General features: G+C 40.2%; 1 protein-coding gene across 1 annotated transcript in view; it reads right to left on the bottom strand.

The window, feature by feature from the left end:
* Positions 1-2,916: 2,916 nt before the first annotated feature.
* oxsm (3-oxoacyl-ACP synthase, mitochondrial) overlaps positions 2,917-22,571 on the bottom strand; it is a 180,991-nt gene continuing 161,336 nt past the window's right edge. Inside the window, exon 4 of the mRNA XM_083524528.1 lies at positions 2,917-2,956. The gene's annotated coding sequence lies outside the window, so the exon portion shown is untranslated. The remainder of the gene's footprint in view (positions 2,957-22,571) is intronic.

The following is a 22,571-nucleotide window of genomic DNA, read 5'->3' as shown; positions in this document are numbered from 1 at the left end:
TTTCAAGGAGTGGAAACTCCATGTATGTTTCAACATATTGCCTGCTACATTTATACACTTATCCCTAATTAATGCCTGGATAGATTCAACATAGAAAGATCTGTCAGTATGGCATTGGGATCGTTACTTTTGGATGTACGGCCATCTTTGAAACATTTACACTATTCGAATGTCTTACTGTGGCTGAGCGTCTCATCAATATACTGTGCTTGAAGTCATCTGTGGGTTAACAACAAAGCAAGTTCCATGCACACACAAACACTGTTGTCTGCCATCTTGAATAACGGCCTCTGGACAAGCCTGTGACATGTGCGCCGACTATCAGTTATATTACACACTAGTCACTTACTACTGCATGTAGTACTGCCACGCTAGCATCCATTTCTGTACCTGTACAATTAAAAGTCCCAGTTTTATTTGAACGCTCTTCGTATTTGCACTCCCAGTGCAAATGCATTATAGTGAAGCACAGTACTTTTTGCGCATGCTAAATACAGTACAGCTCCCCAAATTTCCTTTTATACTCTCACACTCTTTTTCCTTTACGTAAAGTACATTCTCTCTCTCTCTCTCTCTCTCTCTCTCTCTCTCTCTCTCTCTCTCTCTCTCTCTCTCTCTCTCTCTCTCTCTCTTTTGAGAGTCTCCCTTTCTGGAGTTTTGGGATTAAGAGGATAAGTGATCAGCCCGAAGATTGCGATTGTTTTGCCTGGCGGTGAGTATTGGGCAAACTGCCCAAGCAATTAAAGCTTGTTGCAATGGCGTCTGTCTGCGACAGGAAACAAACAAACGCTATGAAATCTTTGATTAAACACTGATCTGCCCTTCAGGGTTTCAACGCACCACTTAAAGCATCGTGCACCAACAAGTTCTCCTGTGGCAAAACGAACGAGGCATTTATCTGGATGGAACTTTCACCAGTTCAAAATGTTTTTGCATGTGTGTGTGTGTGTGTGTGTGTGTGTGTGCGGGAGGTGCTTAACTTCGTTCCTCATGCACATGTATACGTCTTATCGCGTTAGATCGCGTGTCTCCCTCACATACAAGCTTTTAAATAATTGTTAAGCTTCAGCTCAGATGCATGTGCTTTAAAAGCTTTTTCTCGTACAACATTTAGGGCTTTAGCAACAGTTCTGCTGGCCTGTTTGAATGCTATTGTGGAAGAGTGCAGGAAGAATTAAACTGACTCACTAAACTGAGCTCCTGAACGGATTTTCCCCCACGAATCACTCTAATAATGGATTTGATGAGGCATGATAAGGCTGATTCACAGTCCAATCCCGCACCTTTAGGAACATAGTGTTCCTCATATGTAACATCCAGATCCAACTCTCATGATTCAACTCTTTCCATAGATGTTTCTTAGATTAAGGCGCTTAGTGGGCCACCTCAGAATAAAATTTAGTTCTTAGCCATTTATAGGTGCTTTTAGATGTATGATTTGGTTATTTTTCAGGAACTCGAGCTGCATCAACAACGCTTTGGAAACGCTTCCGCATTGTCCTATGTGCCTTAAATGTTTGGAATGATCCCGGGTTCCTATCTCAGGGACCATGTTGGGAGTTCCCAATCATCGCTCAACGCATCTGACGGATGCGTCCCTCATGGGGTGGGAAGCGGTCATGATTGGCTGCTTTCCCCAAGGTTTATTGAATTGATTCTTGGATTGAAGCATTTCCTACCGGACCTCAGAGGTCACCACGTGTTGATCCTTTTGGAAATCACCTCAGTGGTCTTGTACATCAACCACAAGGGGGGGTCTGCCCTCGTGCTTCCTGTACAAGCATTCCAGATCCTCCTGTGGGCCCAAGGGACAGGGGTTGAGACCTGGGGGAATGGCGGCTCCACCCTTATGTGGACTCATGTGTCCACCCTCTGGGGCTGGATGCCTTGGCTCAGGCATGGCCAAGGCTGCTTCTGCTTCTGGTACAATAGTCACCCCCACCCAGAGTTGTGGAGGCTGTGGTTGAAGCCCCTGAGGGGGCACAGCTTCAAGATTCCAGCATGTCTACTGAGGTGGTAGAGACCATTCTCCAGTCATTAGCTCCAAACACATGGAGGTCGTATGCCACAAGATGGTGTCTGTTTAGAGTATGGTGCTATCTGCACCAAGTGGATCTAGTTACTGCTTAGTGGTTTCAGGGCTGGAATTCCCCCAGGAATAGTTTGCCAAAGGTTTGGCTCCATCCACCCTCAAGGTCTATGCGTCTGCCATCGACTTTCGGTCTCCTCTGTTTCAAAAGGGGAAACAAAACAAAAACAAAGACCGCGTATCATGCCCCCGTGGCGGGGTAGTCTTTGGGCAGAAACCAGCTAGTGAGCCCCTCTTCAAGCCATTGGCCGAGGCATCCTGGAGGCACCTCGCAGTCAAGTCCTCACCTACATCAGTACCTGACTTTACTAACACCCTTGAATGAATGCATAAAATAAATTAACACATTTTCACAAGCACAATGCAAAATCTGGTGAAAAACCTTCCCAGAAGAGTGAATGTTATTAAAATAGTCTACAGAGACTACATGTGGAATGGAATGTTAAAAAAGCATGAACATTTTAATAGTCAGGTGTGCACAAACATTTGTCCCTATAGTGTATTTCTGTAAAGGTACAAATTAATCCATTCACATCTATTTTGTAGGCAGCATGTGAACAGTGCCTGTGTAAAAGAATCTAAGTGACTTTGACAAGAGTCAATTTGTGAAGGCTAGACAACTGGGTCAAAGCGTCTCCAAAACAACAGGTCTTGTGGGGTAAAAATGATCATATGATGATTTTAATAGTGAATCTTTTTTTGTGGCTTCTTTGTGTCAGTGTTTCTTTCCCTTCTTGTTATGAAACCACCGAGATCACTTAAGCACTGAGATAAAGTGGTTAAGACACAGACCAGGCAAAGCATTATGACATTATAACATTATGACTGGTGAAGTGAATAACACTGATTATCTCTTCATCTCTTTACCTGTTAGTGGGCGGGATATATTAGGCAGCAAGTGGACATTATGTCCTCAATGTTGATGTGTTAGAAGCAGGAATGATGGTCAGGCTCACAGTGGCCTCTACAGATACAAAATGGTTTTTTTTGGTGCTGTCCATGTACGAATACCATTCGTGAACTTCAGTTCACCATTCAACACAATCATCCCTCAGCACCTGATTAAAAAGCTGACCCAACTTGCCCTAAACACCTTCCTTTGCAGCTGGATAATTGACTTCCTGACTGGGAGACCTTAGCACCACCACACTGAGCACTGGAGCCCCTCAGGGATGTGTGCTCAGCCCACTGCTGTTCACTCTTCTGACTCACGACTGTGTAGCAATGCACAGCTCGAACTTCATCATCAAGTTCGATGACATGACCGTGGTGGGTCTCATCAGAAGGAACGACAATCAGGTAAAACAGTTAACAGCCTGGTGTGGAGCCAACAACCTGTCTCTTAACATTGTCAAAACCAAAGAGATGGTTGTTGACTTCAAGAGAGCACAAAACAACAATTCTCCACTAATCATTGATGGATTCTCCGTGGAGATTGTCAGGAGCACCAAATTTCTTGGTGTACATCTGCCGGAGAACTTCACCTGGTCACTCAACACCAGTTAGAGCACAAGGAAAGCCCAGCAGCATCTTTACTTCCTGAGAAGCCTGAGGAAAGCTCATCTTCCTCCCCCCTCCTTACCATGTTCTTCAGGGGGACCATTGAGAGCATCCTGAGCAGCTGCCTCACTGCCCTTGCTCTGTGTTCTATTAAGTAGCCTTATGTTCTGTGTTGTAGCTCTATGTTGTTTAATATATCACCAGGGTTCTGGATGAATGCTGTCTTATTTCACGGTGCACTGCATCAGCTATATATGGTACAAATTACAATAAAAGCTTGACTTGACTTGACTTTATGACGACTGGGTCAGAGCATCTCCAAAACTGTTCCTTGTCTGCAGTGGTCAGTATTTATTAAAAGTGGTCCAAAGAAGGAACAGCGGTGAACCAGTGACAGGATCATGGACGACCAAGGCTCAATGATGTACATGGGGAGCAAAGGTTGGCCCATGAAGTCTGATCCAGCAGAAGAACTCCTGAGGCTCAAATTGCTGTAGAATTAATGTTAATACTCGATGGGACAGAACTGTTTTGGAACTCTCAGAACTCTTTTGTCTTTCAGCAAAAGAGGAGCCAACACAATTTTAGGCAGGTTGTCATTATGTTATGCCTGATTGGATGCAATTAAGTTATGCCTGGTTGTTATAAGTGTTTAGTGCAAAATTGGATTGAAGGAAACTAAAAGGGTTCCACTGCTGTCAACAAATGGCTAACATATTGCCATGTGGAAAAATCGTACATTGTCACTAGAACACCTTTTTTGCATCTATTCTGAACGAAGTGCTTTATCTGGTCACCAGCAACATGTTAAACCATCCATCACATTAGCTATCAACAAGCTCTGAATAAATTCGTCAATAGGTTATATGTATGTAACCCTAGCTCCGTGAGAGAACGAGAGCTGCTGCGTTGAAACGCTTTGGGAACGCCTCAGCACTTTTCATGCTGTAAAATGTGTTAAATCAGGCCAATAGGCAGTCCTGATGTCATTGGATTGCAATGTCACGCAAACCAGGAAGCTACAAAATGGTAGTGCGATGGGAGCGACATCAGCTTCTGGAAAGAAGAAGGTAACTGATGCAGGGATTATGGCACATTGACACAGCTCTCATTCCCTCAGGGAACTAGGATTACATATGTAACCTAGTGATGTTCCCTTTCAGGAACTTGAGCTGCGTCGAAACGCTTTGGGAACGAGTGTCCAATCACGCCATCTGACCAGTCCCTGCCTAGTGTGTCTGAGCACACCCTGCATGCTAGACAGAGAAGCCAGGAGTGGCTCTGATGTTAAATGCTACGACTCATCCTGTGGAGGTATGTGTTCGTGTTCGCTCCGCCTGGTTAGGGGGTTGAAAAGGAGGAGGGCAGAATGCCTGAAAAACGACAGGTTGTGAGGGGGCCGCAGGCACCTTAGGCACATACCACGGGTACAGGATAGCACTGGCCATGCCGGGGGCAAACTCTAAGAGAGAGGGGGCCACAAAAAGAGCCTGTAGTGTGTAATACTTAACCTTTTTAAGGGAGGATATTGCGAGGAGAAAGGCGGTCTTGACTGCCAGATACCTAAGAGGCATGTCGGCCAAAGGCTTGAAGGAGTGTTCAGATTGAGCCGCCAACACAACGGCCAAGTCCCACACAGGCACTCTGGGTTGTGTCCAAGCCTTAGCCTCTGGGTGCCGTGTAGGAAATGTGTCATGATCGGGTGTTTACCCAGCGACTGAGGTGCAGGCGGAGTACAATAAGCCACAATAGCAGACACGTAAACCTTCAGGGTTGACAGGGCCAACCCTGTGGCAAACTGTTCCTGAAGGAACTCCAGAACTAAACCAAGTTGACTGGGTCTAGCTGGTGGTGCTCACACCATGTAGTGTCAGATGCCATTTAGCCACATACAACCTCCTTGTGGAGGGAGCTGTGGAATGGAGAATGGTCTAAAATACCTCAGTAGAGAGACCAGTGGCTAGGAATTTCCCAAGGAGGTCCCCCGAGGAGGGACAGCAGGTCCGCAAACCGAGGTCTGCCCAGCCACCGAGGTGCCACCAGGAGGAGAAAAGCATCTTCCTGGCAGATTCTCTGCATAACTCCCGGGAGCAGCACAGGGGGGGAAAGGGTTACAGATGAAGCCTCGGCCATGTCTGCATCATGGCGTCCAGCCCCAACGGGTCTCAGTGGAAGTGCTCCAGTGCCAAGAACATGGCCATCATCTCTTAGGCCACTCATGACCGCTCCCCAAACCTGTGAGGGATGCATCCGTCGTTAGCATCATGCAACAACAAGGAGTTCCCAGGATGGGGCCTTGAGACAGGAAGGTAGGTTCTCTCCATACTCCTAAAGTCCGCAGGGCTCGCGGCGAGACCTTATTAGTACGGAATAGATTGTCCTTTGGGAGAAGCCTCTGTCTCTGAGCCACCACTGGTGGGGTCTCAAATGGAGGAGGCCAAGTGGGATCACACTGGTGCCATTAGAACAAGCAGCCTCTGGAACTGCCTTACAGTCAGTGACTGTCCTACTTTCACTCTCTTGACTGCACTGCGGATGACTTCGATCCAGGCAGGAGACAATTGTGCCCGCAACACAGTCGAGTCCCACACAACACCCAAAAAGGTGGTTCTCTGTAACGGAGAAAGCACACACTTCTTTGCGTTCAGTCTTAACTCCAATTCCTTTATGTGAGCGAGAGCGACATCTTGATGCCGGACCGCCTGAAGCTCTGATCGAGCTAATACCAACCAATCGTCAATATAGTTTAGAATGCGGATGCCCTGAAGCTGTAGCGGGGCTAAAGCCGCATTCATGCACTTGGTGAAGGTACGGGGTGAGAGTGTTAGGCCGAATGGCAGGGTATACACGATATGGGTAAGCTTCGCCCTAGAAAGTAAACCTCAGGAACCTCCTGATAAAAGGAAGGATGGCTAAATGAAAATAGGTGTCCCTTAGATCTATCGTGACAAACCAGTCCATGGTCTTGATCTGAGACACGACCTCCCTGAGTGTGAGTATCTTTAACCTGAGTCTCTTGAGTGAGCAGTTCAAAGAGCCTAGATCTAGGATCGGCCACATTACGCCATCCTTCTTTCAACAACGAAGTACTGTCTGTAGTATCCCAACTCTCTGACCAAGGGAGGAACCACCTCGATGGCCCTTTCCTCAGGAGGGTGTGTTGTTCCTGTTCCAGGACCAGAGCCAGCTTGTGTCCCACCACAGTAGGACACAACCATTGAAATGGGGCAGAGGGGACATGACCAGAATCGAGTAGCCCTCTTTTATGGTGCACAGGACCCACCGAGATACATTCGGCAGGCCTTCCCAAGCTGCCCGGAAATCTCTTAGGGGAGCCAAAACTCTCAACTCTCAGAACTCTCTTCTGACCCTTTCAGAACGCTGTAACAAAACTTAAATTATTTTGTCTTTTTTATTCTGTCTGACCTATTTCTTAGTGAATATTTGCCTCACAATGAATATATTAATAGAAAGCTTGAAATGTCTTCTTTTAAATAAACACATCGGAAACAAATATTCTCTTATTTTGCAATCCGTATGAAAGTTAGAAAAGGGACAGTTTGGTGTTCTGGTTTTTACGTCATTTAAAACACCATAATTACTTTAAAACATTTACAAGGATATTTTGTCTTCATGCTCTATGTTGAGTTTGGTTTCACTAATAATAAACATTAATTTGCATAAAGCTTCCATATTTGTTCATGCCCATGCTACTTAGAGCATTAAAAACTGAAAAAAAGTATTCAATTAAGGTACATTTAGAACAGATAAAAATACACGATTAAGTTGCGTTTAATGGTGAATTAACTCATGACAATCATGCCATTAATTGCAATTAAATATTTTAATTGATTGAAAGCCTTAATATTAATATGATGCTAGGTCCAGTTACCAGCATGACACTAAAACATGTAGTAGTAATGGCTACTTTTTTACTTAAATACATGTCAGAGACCAAACTTCTTTACTTTAACTTGAGTGAAAAAATGTAGTGAGAACTTCATCTTTTACCAGAGTACTTTAAAACATGAGTATCTGTACTTCTACTTAAGTGACGGATGTGTGTACTTTTGCCAAGTACCTGTAGGTCTGGCTAGCTGCTAAGTTTCATAGCATGTATAGTCTATGTGAGCTAAACTGGGAAATTATAATTATTACTAGTAAGTTGTTGGAAGGTTTTAAAAAAGACAGTGAAGTTTTCTATCAGGTAGAAATTGTCAAATAAACTTGATTCATAGAATTACAGCTGAATTACTTCAACATCAAGCTGAAATTGGTGTTGAATCAAACCGTTATGTCACTTGGTGATTCTGCACTAGTGTTCATAGGCCTTTCTGGATTATTGAGAAACATCTTGGGCTCAAGCTATAAAACCATGGGTGCAAACTAAATTTGTCGAATATGAGCAAATTACTCGAGTAGTCCAGTATGTCCAAAATGCTGTTTAAAAAAATTATAATTAGAACGGTAATGTAAATGATATTGCAATTATTTCACCCTGTTTCATTTTCTCTCTCTCCTGTAATGACAGATTGATTCCAAATCAACCAATTGTTAAGAAGTGTTTGGTGATATAGAGTGTGCTTTCATTCTTTCTCTCTCTCATTCTTTCTTTCTTTTTTTCCTTCCCTCAATCCCTCGTGGCAGCATGCCTAGGAAGATAATTTGTTATTATTAGCAAAAGCAGAATTGTGTTTTAGTGGTGTTTTCATGTCACATAAAACCCGGAATTGCCTCTGGGGCTGAGGTTGCAATAAAGATAAATTAGAAATAGATTGCAGAAACTGTTTCCATCCATAACTGTGACTTTTTATTTCATTCTATAGTGTTTCAGAGAGTCTTCAGTGTTCAGAGTGGAGTCTCTCTCTCTTTCTCTCTGTCTTTCTCTCCACCTCACTGCAGTGGATGTTCCCACTTTTCCTGTGGGCTCTGTCAGGCCTTTGCTTCAGCTGTTTGGCACATTAATCAACCTCCCCGGAGTGCACACGTATGCTCACAGACACACACACAGGTGTGTTTTTCACTGCTGCGTCACATACTGTATACACACACACCAGTTCTCCCAGCGCTCCTATTTAAACCGTGCTGAAATCCCCAATGCACATTATTCCCTATTCAGCAAAATATACAATAAAACCTATGTTGTGTAATGAGTACTTTGAGATTCCGCATGTAACGCTTACATCGATGATAAATCACAGATTTTTTGCCCTGCCCTTGATCTCTATATGTGCACCACTTGACCAAAGCAGTCAATAGGAAGCTTTCGTTAGGGATAGAGAGGAAGGAGGAGGTTCCTCTGTGGCCACGTGATTATGCTCAAAGACGCTGGAGGACACTGGGAAGGACTGCGAGCAAGTGCGCCCATCTGGGGAGCAGGGATAAAAATACTGCGCTGACAAGCCAATTAATCAGCTTTCAGGACGCTGCAGTGGAGGGCGGAGCATTCTCATAAGGGCACCATGGTGCTGTCTCTTTAAACTATACACTGCCTCCTAATCCATGTATACTGTGTGAACAGAAACATATTTCACTTTATTTAAGGTGTTTATATACATAATAAGAACTGTTATACACACATGGCATATTTTATGTGTGCTTATGGCATATTTTATGTGTGTGTATGTGTGTGTGTGTGTGTGTGTGTGTGTGTGTGTGTGTGTGTGTGTGTGTGTGTGTGTGTGTGTGTGTGTGTGTGTGTGTATATATATATAAAATCCCCATTTGCAAAACCTCCACTTTTCTGGGAAGATGTTCCAAAAGATTTTGGAGATTTAATTCAGCCCCACAAGGGTGTTATTAAAGTCAGGTACTGATGTAGGTGAAGTGAGGAGGCCTAGGGTGCAGTCAGCCATCAAATTTATCTCAAAGGTGTTCAATAGGGTTAAGGTCAGTGCCCGCTGAATATCTTTTACTCCAACTTCTGTAAATATTCATTCATCCATTAATTTTTTCCCGCTTATCCGTAATTTCTGGCCTGTCGCTGAGAAACACGGAGTTTGAGCTCCCCCAAAGATTCTCTATTGGGTTTAGGTCTGGAGACTGGCTAGGCCACGCCAGAACCTTGATATGCTTCTTACAAAGCCACTCCTTGGTTATCCTGGCTGTGTGCTTCGGGTCATTGACATGTTGGAAGACCAAGCCTCGACCCATCTTCAATGCTCTAACTGAGGGAAGGAGGTTGTTCCCCAAAATCTCGCAATACATGGCCCCGGTCATCCTCTCCTTAATACAGTGCAGTCGCCCTGTCCCATGTGCAGAAAAACACCCCCAAAGCATGATGCTACCACCCCCATGACTTTCTCCCATGATTCCTCTGGATCATCCAAATGGTCATTGGCAAACTTAAGACATGTGCTGGCTTAAGCAGGGGAACCTTCTGTGCCATGCATGATTTCAAACCATGACGTCTTAGTGTATTACCAACAGTAACCTTGGAAACGGTGGTCCCAGCTCTTTTCAGGTCATTGACCAGCTCCTCCCGTGTAGTTCTGGGCTGATTTCTCACCTTCCTTAGGATCATTGAGACCCCACGAGGTGAGATCTTGCATGGAGCCCCAGTCCGAAGGGAGATTGACAGTCATGCTTCCATTTTCTAATGATTGCTCCAACAGTGGAACTTTTTTCACCAAGCTGCTTGGCAATTTCCCTGTAGCCCTTTCCAGCCTTGTGGAGGTGTACAATTTTGTCTCTAGTGTCTTTGGACAGCTCTTTGGTCTTGGCCATGTTAGTAGTTGGATTCTTACTGATTGTGTGGGGTGGACAGGTGTCTTTATGCAGCTAACGACCTCAAACAGGTGCATCTAATTTAGGATAATAAATGTAGTGGAGGTGGACATTTTAAAGGCAGACTAACAGGTCGCTGAGGGTCAGAATTCTAGCTAATAGACAGGTGTTCAAATACTTATTTACAGCTGTATCATACAAATAAATAGTTTAAAAATCATATATTGTGATTTCTGGATTTTTTTTTTTAGATTATGTCTCTCACAGTGGACATGCACCTACGATGACAATTTCATACCCCTCCATAATTTCTAAGTGGGAGAACTTGCAAAATAGCAGGGTGTTCAAATACGTATTTTCCTCACTGTATATATATATATATATATATATATATACAGTAGGAATGCACCGAATATTCGGCCACCGAAAATCTTCGGCCGAAAATGGCCCAAAAGTGCATTTTCGGTTTTCGGACAAAAGACTTTGATCACCGAAAAAACATGGCCGAAACAGTTTGTTGTGATGACACGAACAGAAACCGCTGCCTGCACGTGCTTGTCTAAAACAACATGTCTGCGGTGTGGACGTATTTCAGTATATATGAGAAAGACCCACAGATAGCGATTTGCAAAACATGTAATGCCGAAATTTCGTCTGCAAAGACTTTCTCCACGTCGGGTTTAATTTATCACCTGAAATCCAAACATCCCGATCGCTATGCTGAATATGAGAGAAACACGGCACAGAAAAGCAAAACCCCTCCGAGCACGCGCACTTCGTCTGTGACGGACGTTTTTGAAAAGGCAGGAAGTTTCCCAGTGATATTGTTGTATTGTATCTTTAAGCAGTTGCACTTGTTCTGAATGCACTTTGTTTTTATGAAAGAACATATTTAATTTTACAACCTTTCAGCAGGCCAGAGGGCCTGTACATTATTATTTGAGGTACACATGAGCGCATTTAAGTTAAACATTTGAGTTAGAATTTTAGTGATTGAATCATAGCGATAAATGCAATAGTAATAATAATTGGCAAAATTTCTTACGGTGTTTCGGTTTTCGGCCTTGCTTTCCTCTTTTTCGGTTTTCAGTTTCGGCCCAGAATTTTCATTTCGGTGCATCCCTTTTATACAGTATATGAAACTCCATCATGGTGCACAAATCCAGCAATAAAAACCATCTGTGTGGAAACATAGCAAAAGTTCCGTTTGGTGTCCACATTATTTACCTAATTTAAAACATCTTAATCACTTTAAAACATTTACAAGATTATTTGGTCTTTATGTCCTATTTTTAGAGAGTGCTGCTTAATTCAATTTGAAGGAAAAAAAATACTTTTATAAACAATGTTATTTTTCGTTCCTCTTGATTCACCACACTTATGCCCTTTAAGTGAAGAAAATCTGATGCACAAAGCAAAATAAGGAAGTGTGGGGCAGCTATAAGCAATTCTGTCACTAGAATTAATCACCTGCCCAGATTGAGGCCGAACAGCAGAAGGCAGAGGAGGAGAAATGACCTGTTAAAAAATAATAATAATAATAATAATAATAATAAACTCGGGGTGTGTTTGAAACTGGAGAATGATATTTACTCGTGCAGTACTGCAGCACAAGAGCACCTATCCGCCATGTCGGATGCACAGCGAAACCGATTCAAATGTGAGTGCGATTTAGTCACTCCCAATCTCACAGCAGTTCACTGTATATAAACAATAAAAAATCGATTTCACTTCCAGACAACTAGAAAAGGTTTCAAATCTGTCAGATTAAATCACCCAGAAAATATTAACAAATCTGTCCATCTGTCTATGCTCAGTGTTTTGCCACTTTTGTACTTTTTTATTTTCTTGTTTTGTCATACTAGATAGAACAATTTATATCTAGTTTATTTTTTTATTAAAACAATTATTTTTTATCTTGCACTGTGTCTGGAAAAGGGGTGTAGACGAATGAGATTTTATATGCCAGCGACAATAATCTTAAAGATTACCAACAGGCTTTTATTTGTAAATAAAAGAATACATATGTATGGTGACGTCCTTTCCTAATTCAAACAGATAAATATATATATTTTTTTTTTCTATAAACAACACAATCAGCAAAACAAAAAAATTAATACCCTTGCATTATGGTTTGTCAAAAGCATGGCAAATAATGTTAATGCTGAAATCAGCTGGTTTTGTGATTCCACTTTAACGTATAATTATCATCTGTTCGAATTCAAAAATTTAAGGGGAGCTGATGTTTTTTGTGAAACTGGATCAATATATTTATTAAAGATTACTGCAAATTAGAAACATCTGCAGAAGCGAGGAGGGGTCACACAGAAATCCCAATTGTAGGTGAACAGGTGACATTAATCAGCGCTGTCAACTGTCTGTATCCAGGCAAAGTCAAAACGTGCCCTGGAAGGTCATGGGTCCAATGTTTTTCCTTGTGAGAATGTGTGGAGAAGAAAAACACTGGCTCGAAAGCCACTGACTCATTAGAGAGCAAGGCAGCAGGCAGCCTCCGGTTTCAAACGCACCCACGGATTGCAGGGCCGATGGCGTCTCGACAGATTCGCTGTCACCGGTGCTCCCTGAAGCCGGGGAAATAAATTAAAAGGGGTTCCGCTCTGCTGACTGTTACTGCTTTGACTCCCTGGGAAGCTTTCATGGCACTTTTCTTTTCCTTAATGGACAATTTGTGGTGCTGCCCTTCAAGTGCAGATCACATGCAGGTGAATCCACAGGTCACAACAATAAAACGACTCACTACAGCGCCTATAAAGTTGGCCATGAGCATAACTGTAAAAGCTGAGATTTAATAGCAGAAATAGTGCTTGTTCCTTGGACAAACATTACTAAAGCTATATGAGAGCGGTATATGTTTATATGTCTTTTAACCTTTATTGAAATGGAGAGTTTTTTTTACATTGGCAGGTTGTGCCAGACTGCGTATCATATGAAGCTTCGGGCAATGAGCGGCGATCAAGGACAAAAACGAATGGGATTTAGGCTCATCCTCAGCTCTGTAGGCACTGATCAGCTGTTTATTACATGAATATTTAGACAGTACATTAATATGATGTACAAAATAAACATGCTGTTATAGGAAAATAATCAACCATAAGATGGTGTGATGAGTTCTGATGCAAAGGTGATACAATTAGTCACCATTCAAAGTTAATTTTTTACCTACAGCATACAGTGTGTTTTTTTTTACCTTTACACCACTGCAATTTACAGCCATTTGAATGTTTTTATTTATTTTATTTTTTTACTTATTAACGAATGACACTTCATATATTCTATCCATTTATGCTTTCATTTAATGTTGTGGAGTGTCCACAAAATTAGTAAATTCCTCTTCTGACTCATGTTGCCTTAATAACTTCTTATCTGCTAGGTTAATTTGAACAAAAAAAAAGGCATCTTGTCATGTTACCTGGATGCATCTGGTCATTGCATAAAATTGAGCAAAGTTGCATTTATTTTTTTTTTATCCTGTCAGTTCCTACAGCACCGAATGCTATTTTGGATTGTTTGATATTCCCCTTTATGCCCTTGTTATGACTCTAGTCTTTTTTCTGAGACATAAGCTGTTAGTGGTTGGACCCTACTGTGTATTGTGTACTATGTATACTGGATGTACACAGTTTTGTTTTTGTATCTTTGCAATGTCTGTCAATAGTTTTTGTGCATTTCTAATGCATTTGTGGGGTTTATGTTGTGTTTTCTGACTCGTGCCTGTTTCTTTCACTGCTGGATATTGAATTATTCTAGGTTAACTTTGCCAACTTGGGTTTGACCCATTAAAGATGATTTCATAAATTTTCAAAATACAATGCTTTTATGGGGGGTTTTATTAGTGCTTTTAGGCTCATCATTAGCATGTGATATCCGTTACAAAGTGCTGACACTGGAGACTCCTTCCATAAATTTGTAATAACAAAAGAACCTTAAAGGAAACTTCACCATATCATTTGTTTATTCATTTGTATTCCATAGAATCTGCTCTACAAGTTCCTGAGTCAGTATATGCAATACTATTGTAACTATGACGTATTAGTACAAGCCCAGTAACCTAAGTCTTGTAGCCAGAACTCCTGGCCAAGGTTCGGTTGTAGGAAATTCAGCTTAATCAACACCTTCAGAATCAAGAATCCTGCAGTTTTTTTCCATTATCATGTTTATTAGTCGTGTATGTACCGTATTAACATGTGTACTCATGGTTGCTCCAATAAATCCGAACCCTCTTGGGACTTGGTCGAGCATAGGCGCTGGTTCCTGAGACACTACCACCCCCGGTAAATATGATAATAAGCAGTCGTCTAAGGAAATCTAAATTTATGTTTATCCCTCGCATTAGTGGGTTCTGTGTGTCATACTTGTCAAGCCAAAGGCCCAGAGGCAGGATCCAGCTCACAAAGCATTTTAATTTGCTCTTGTAATGATTTATGTTTCCATCGGAATGTGGCCCACGGCTGCCATCACTTCAATTCCCAAAAACGCAGTCAGGTCACCAGCGTGCCACAGCGCCGTACACCCACCGGTTGAAGACAAACCCAACAGGAAAAAAAAAGCCTCTCTACCAAGCATATTGGCTTAATTCTGCAAATAATGGTGCTCTGTTATTATTATTTTTTGAAATAGCTCACATGTAAATTTGATGTAATAACGTAGATTGATATTAGCTATTATGTGCTTAAATGAACATGATCGCATTGCTTTTGTTATTATTCATAAAATCACAATTACAGGGTCTCACGGCAATCATTTTCCCGGTCTCTTTTTGAGTATACTTATTAGCCCACTACAAATCTAGCAAATAGAAACCAATTACAAGCCTGTCTTTTTCTTTTTTCTCTCTCTCCGTTAGCAGCTTTTTAGTTGTTGCATTAATTTAGTTTCGTGTCCCGTAGCAGTTGGTGTCCTCTGCTCACTCTCATGCAAAGATCTGGACTGGAAACTGGCCAGGACTTGTTCCAACACTAATTGCACATGGAGCGTTCGTGTAATTAGGCAATTGGAGTATCCACTACTTTTAAATAACGCAAAAGGATATAATCTTCGCCACCAGGCAGCCAGATTCCGATAGACGTTTGGCAGTAGCTGGTATTTCTCAGCGTAATTCCCCCAGACTGGACTTCCTCTAGAGGGTTCAGGACAGAGAGCGGATCGCTTTGATTGATGTTTGCTTTCCTGCAGAGGTTGTTTGTTATCGGGTATCAAGCTGATGCCATCGTTTTAATAGCAAACGTGATCAACACTTGTGTAAACAGATCATTGTGTACTGATATCTCACCCGGTTCAGCCCATGAGCCTGAGGTATCGGCGCTAATTATTGTGCCGGTTTCTAGTTTATGGAGTAATGACGATTACATTTCAGAATACCAATCAAGTCAAAGTCTGCTAGATGGGATTCAAGGCTGGTGTAATTACATTGAGTTTAAACACGCCAGTGGAAATGAGATACAGGACTTAGCGCTGATTGGCTGATGGAAAATAATGTTTGTTTATCGTGTGGTTCTTAAAGACAAAGCAGAGTTTGTGGGTTAACAAGAGCATGAAAAGTTATGAAAATAACAGTTTGCTGCTTCTTCCAGAAAACAATAGATCAAATCCAGCCACACTTAAACCCCTGGATACTTAAATAATTTGTAATCTTACTCTTTGCTATCATCAGATGAGTATGGGTTTTCTACTAAGTCTGATCCTCCTAAAGGTTTCTTCATGTCGAGGAGTCAGCTCTGGGTTTATTCATTTTGGATTTAATTCCACATTTGCATTTCCGTAATGCAGTGGCAGGCTGAGCATTTCACACCAGTTCTTCAGTGGTGTCCTACCTGAATCAATACATCTCTTATTACTATCATTATTACACCACTGCTATAGAAACCATTAATATTATAGATAAATGCAGTATAACAGAGCACTGCATCACAGACAGGAATCTTATACAGTTAGAATGAATGCCATAAAGCAAGAAACTCAATAAACACAATTTAACAAGTCTCCTTTCACTGCAGCCACAGCTGCACCGCCTTCACACATCATCTAGCAGAAGCATTGATATTAACCTCATAAAATAACCTGTGCAATCTTTCTGTGCATTACGGTTTTTTCTTGCAGATTTGAAAGTGTTTTTGTGCAAATTAAAAAAAGCCTATCTTGTAAATGTCCTTGTAAGTGCATCTGTGACCAGATCAATTTCTTCTCCTCTGTCAGCCCTTGTGGAAAAAAAAAAAACAGCTTTTAAATCCATATGAATATATTTGAGCTTGTGCGGTTTTCTTCCAATGCGGTTTTGCGAGATCTGATTAGTGCGCTGTCTGACTATCCAATCAAAGAATGTGAAAACATAGACGTGATTAAATGCCTTCTAGGGGCCAACAAGTCAACAAATCAACATCTGAATGGGTAAAGCAACAGCTTCAAGCAACTTGGATTGTAAGCTGTTTACAGTGATGTCTCAAAGCAGGCGGATACTTGACCTCGGCAACAAGTCAAGTCAAGAAGCTTTTATTGTCATTTCAACCATACATAGCTGACGCAGTACACAGTGAAATGAGACAGCGTTTCTCCAGAACCCTGGTGCTACATAAACACAACATAGAGCTACATCACACAACACAGAGCTACACAGTACACAGTACACAGTACACAGACCACATAAAAGTGCATCAAGTGCAAACAGTGCAGACAAAAGACCACCAGTCAATACAGGACAGTGTGGGACAGATTCACAAAACACAGAATAGTGCCCACCAGTATGTACAATATGCAATAAGGAACTGTATACAAGAGTGTATTTGTAACATAAACATAATGTTGTGCAAAAACACCAAGAGCAGCAATCAAGAGATTCAAAACAGCATGCAAATAGTATAATGTGATTATAATATACAACATGTGATGTGATGGCTAAAATCTGATTGGATACAAACACTCGGATGTGCTGCTACAATCCGAGAGAAAAGCTATGAAATGAAGAGATCAGACATTTAATACATATTTAGGGACAATTGGGGGTTTTTTTAAGTAAAAAAGTGATTCCGAGAAGGCCTTCAATGCTTTTTCTATTTTTTCAAACTCCTTCAAAAGTCTTAAAATAACAGGGCTAATTGTAATTATTTGAGTTTTTTTTTTTTTTTTTGTCTTTTACACCGAGAAGACATTTAGGTTTAAGATCAAAAGATGATTTTGGAAAAATAGATCACAGTATTTTAGCTGTAATTTCCTGATGTGAGTGTTTCTTGTTGCCCAGGTGTGCTGCGTTAAACTAATGGTTTTTTAAAAAAGGAATTTGCTGTTTTTCTTTTTACTGAACATGAAGGAAAAAAAGCGATTTACTCTTCAAATGCGGCTTGAAAATGAATCAGTGCCATGGTAGAAGCAATAATACAATGCTAATACAATGATTTAAAAAGCTCTGGAAAAGAAAGAAACCACTGGTGTATTAACATCTAGACATCAAATAGGTCAAAACCATTAAAAGTGAAAGAAGCTGTGGTACACTCTGGTGATGATTACTTTCAGTTACTTTAAGATCTGTTCCCATAATTTAGCTCATCCAATATCTAAATGTAAATATGAAGAAATAATAGTTCTCCTCATCTTATACTCGGATCGATCATCTAGTTCTAATACAATAAGAAAGGATCATAAATCAATGAAATTTAGTTGAATGATCAAAGGATCGAACTATATGTCTAAAATGTCAAAAACTGACAAGATTGTCTCAATTGTATGAAGAACTCCTACATTTTTCCTGCTTTAAGTGGAGTTGTTTCACTTTAACAGGAGGTTGTGGAGCTACTTGGACTTGAGTCTCTTGAGTCTTTTACTCTTATCCTAGAGCAGCAAGATAGGGTTATGGTTGGGTCACTGAACAGGCCATTATCCACAACGATGTGTGCTTTCTCCTCAAACATCTTTCACACAGCTATGAGGTTTGGTTAGAGGTCACAAGAAATCAAACACTGGACATATATATGTGTGTGTGTAAAATCAATTTAGCTGGACAATTCAATATTTGGGAAGCCATTATGTCACCAACGTGGAAAATGAGAAGCTTGGCTGTTATGTTCATTTGAACCTGGTGAGTTTGCTGCACTTAAATTATGAATATTATTTTTATTAACATCATCATCATCATCTTTTTCTTTTTCTTTATCTTTTGGTTGCTTCCTGTTTGGTTGCACAGCAGACCATCAGTCTCCATATTCCTATATATATAATAATACGATATATAATTTTTCTTATTCTTATTATAACTACTAGTAGTAATTCTGATACTTCAACAATAACATGTAGGAAAACTAAAGGTTACTAAGCTGTTACGAAGCACTGACACTGGATTCTCCTTTCATAAATGTCCAATAACATCTCCTCACAGAAAACGTCACCATATCACTGACGTTTTTAAAATCCACTTACACTGGGCATCTGAAACACAAAACTCCTGTTATATTTATTCCTATAGAAACAACAAAAACAAAATCCTCTATTTTCCAGATCAGAATCAGAAACTGTGCTTTAACTACGATTTGCAAATGTATTTATGATTCGATATTTATTACATGCAGCTTTACACCTTTTGAAAAATCCAAAATCACTCGGATACACACTTCTAGCCAGCACTTGACATGCATGCAAAGAGCTAATTATGAATTATGGGGATTTATTTACCTGGAAAAGCTATTACCCTCTTAACACCTTCAATCTTCCTCATCAGTGCGTTTAGTTAAGTGTGTGGTTAGGGGGAAGAGGAGGAGGAGGGAGGTGAAGGCTCCATGAGGCATGACTGCTCCAGGTACCTGGGCCAGGAGCTTCCTGACAGGGCCATTAACTCTGATCCAGAAGCATGGCCATTGCCAGTGAGGTGAGAGGAAGAGGGAGAGAGAGAGAGAGAGAGAGGGAGAGAGAGAGAGAGAGAGAGAGAGAGAGAGAGAGAGAGAGAGAAAGAAAGAAAGAAAGAAAGAAAGAAAGAAAGAAAGAAAGAAAGAAAGAAAGAAAGAAAGAAAGAAAGAAAGAAAAAAAGAAAAAAAGAAAGAAACATGGAGAAATAAAGAGATAGATATATAAATATATCTGGCTTTAGGACTGTTTTTTTACTCCGAGACCTGACTGATTCCTTCCCTGACAGAACAGTCTTGTCAGAAGCCCTTTGGCACTGGCGGTGATGCTGAGACGATCGATTTCCCATGGACGCTGGAGGTGCCAAACCTCAGCACCACTTAGCGCTTGCGTGCAGATGAACGGGTCTCACCTGCAACCTTGATGTTGTAGCACAAGTGAAAAGTGCTGCGTAGAAAAAAAAAGACAAGGACGTGACACAGAGAGGCTTCAATTTGTAGCCAATAACAGAGTACTGCAAGGCTGGATTATTCTGAGAGAGAGTGTGTGTGTGTGTGTGTGTGTGTGTGTGTGTGTGTGTGTGTGTGTGTGTGTGTGTGTGTGTGTGTGTGTGTGTGTGTGTGTGTGTTTGAACGCCTCCGCCATATCACTCTGTATGTGTGTTTCTGTGAGAGAGCGAACAGGGTGAAAATACCACAGCATGTAGATGCATAATTCAACCACCTTCCTGTTTTTAGTTTCTCTTTCAATGCTTCTACCAAACTTAGTTATTTACACAACCAGGATGTTCTTTCTCTTGCTGATTTAAGAGCCGTATAAGGAACATGGGAGCATGCTGTTATAGAAAAAAATATATTGTTTGAATGTGATGTGGCTTAAGACACTTTTGCATGAAACATTACATTTTAAAGTGTTGCATCCTTCTTATTTGTACCACAGCAAACTTTCAACAATGAAAGCTTCATTACGCATGAAATGAGGACACCTGCTACTTGTATCTGTTTTATTTGAATTATATCTAAATCATCAGGGAAACCAGGTCCTGTAATCACTTATACTATAGCCTATATACTTTATACTATAACCTTCAGCAGTCTCTCTTTTTCCTCCAGTGATGTTAATAAGACAAATCAGTCAATTAATCAATCAATCAATCGTTTAATTAATCTATCAATCATTTAATCAATCAATCAATCAATCAATCAATCAATCTCAGCTTGTCATGTCACTAAACAAACAAAGTATGAAAGACTTTCCAGTAGTGAAAAAGGTATTAACTGTTACCCTATAAAGTGCTGAGACTGATGACTTATTCCATAAATGTTTTATTGGAGTTTTTCTCAGTTATTTTCAAGCATTTCTCAAATCATCCTTAATATTTGCAAAACAATAATTACAAAACAAAAACTCTCTCTTCAAAACAATTTGTACAAACAGCACAACATATTGGACTACATATTGCATCAAAACAATTGGTTCATCTCTCAAAAGCAAGTATTTGTGTCAATGAATATATCATTGCCATCAGAGTCCTTAAGTCGTTGTTCACAAACAAGATCGTCGAAATGTTTAGTCATGTTATCAATTCATCAATTCAAGCAACATTTACAAAAAAATGTTTAATAGAAATTCATGTTTAACACATTATGACAACTGGTTATTACCATTTTGCATTTAATGGCTTCTACAATGAACTGATGCTGAGATGTTTTGGGGGTGAGACAATGCAGATAAGAACTAGTGTAATATATTTTGATCGATATGACATGAACAATTCATAATGTAGGAAAGAGCAGACAAGTGTACACAATCAAGAAAATGAATGTACCAAAGCATTCACAGTTTGATTGAACAAGTAATTACATGATGTGGAGGTTAAACAAGTGGTTTTGAGAATTTCATTCCTGATCTGAGAAACGCTCCAAATCAACTGAGAAAAAATAATATATGAAATATATGTTTCAAATATTTTCAAATATTCATTAATCATTTATTCATGAATTAATACATTTTCCACAAAACTTTACTAAAACAAGTGTTATATATTGTTAACAAGTGTTTTATATTACTGTGTATTTATAGTTGTTCTAATTTCTTTAAAAAATAACCCATTTTAATTTGATGATTTGATCTATTATTATAATACGCATTGTAGTATTATCATTTCATTACATAATAATATAGTAATTTTATATAATAATGCAATATGTTTTATTTGTATTATTATATATTGGATTATTTTTTGTTTTATATGTTTGCTATACAAGTCGCTTTCTATGAGATGTTACTGTGGAAAATAAGTCATTACCTTCAGACCAATTAGAAAGGAGAATTTAACAGTTTTGCAATGTATTATTATTAATTTAAAAAAAATTCATAAATACAAAACAAAAGGAAAATGCCGTAGTTTGATGTGAACTTATGTCTGCGTTCCTTTCTCACGACTGTATATTTTTATACAAATACTGTATGCTCTAATGCAATTCGGTCCACGAATATACTTTCAGATAAATTATTCTTTCACGTTCCAAAATAACATCTGTCTTTCCATGGAGGAAATCTAAATCTAAATGCAAGTGTGTGTGCGTGTGTGTGTGTGTGTGTGTGTGTGTGTGTGTGCGAGAGACAGTCTGGTAAGATGTGAAAATGTCTGACAGAGCATGCGACTTTGTAGATAGAAACTGTCTCACTCACAAACACAAAAACACACACATACACAAATACAAATACACACACAGAGCATTTAGTTAGACCCTTCTGATTGCATTTGATCTCACACACACAGCTAAAGATTTGTCAGATGAAAGGATCGATGCACTACAGGGCTACTCTTCTTTTCTTTATCTAGACCCAAATCTCGTCTCTAAAATGCCTCCGTAAATATTTGATGCCTTCAGAAAAAGGCTTCTTCCCCCCCTTTTAAAATAAGCGGTTTGCGTGTTGGAAAGAGAGAAAAAGAGAGAGAGAGCGAGAGAGAGAGAGAGAGAGAGAGCGCCGAGAGAGAGAGAGAGAGAGAGAGAGAGAGAGAGAGAGAGAGAGAGAGGTCACCTCCTCCAGGCCAAGTAAACCAAGCTAAAAGCTACTAGCCAAAAAGACATACAAAAACAGAGAGAAAGAAAACGGGTTTATGAATCGGGGATCAGGGGCAGGGTCCATGTACAATGACAAATGATGTCTATTTTCTGCCATTTTCCCTGGCTGACATTCAAAAAACAGCTACAGTATGCTATATGTAGCACCATCTCTCCATGCTAGCACACCACACACACACACACACACACACACACACACACACACACACACACACACACACACACACACACATATATATATATATATATATATATATATATATATATATATATATATATATATATATATATATATATATATATACTGAAAAGGAGTTTTT

This window comes from Silurus aristotelis (genome assembly GCF_946808225.1).
Source record: "Silurus aristotelis genome assembly, chromosome: 21".
Taxonomy (NCBI): domain Eukaryota; kingdom Metazoa; phylum Chordata; class Actinopteri; order Siluriformes; family Siluridae; genus Silurus; species Silurus aristotelis.
Note: the sequence above shows the minus strand (reverse complement) of the source record. Positions and strands in the feature narration are given on the sequence as shown.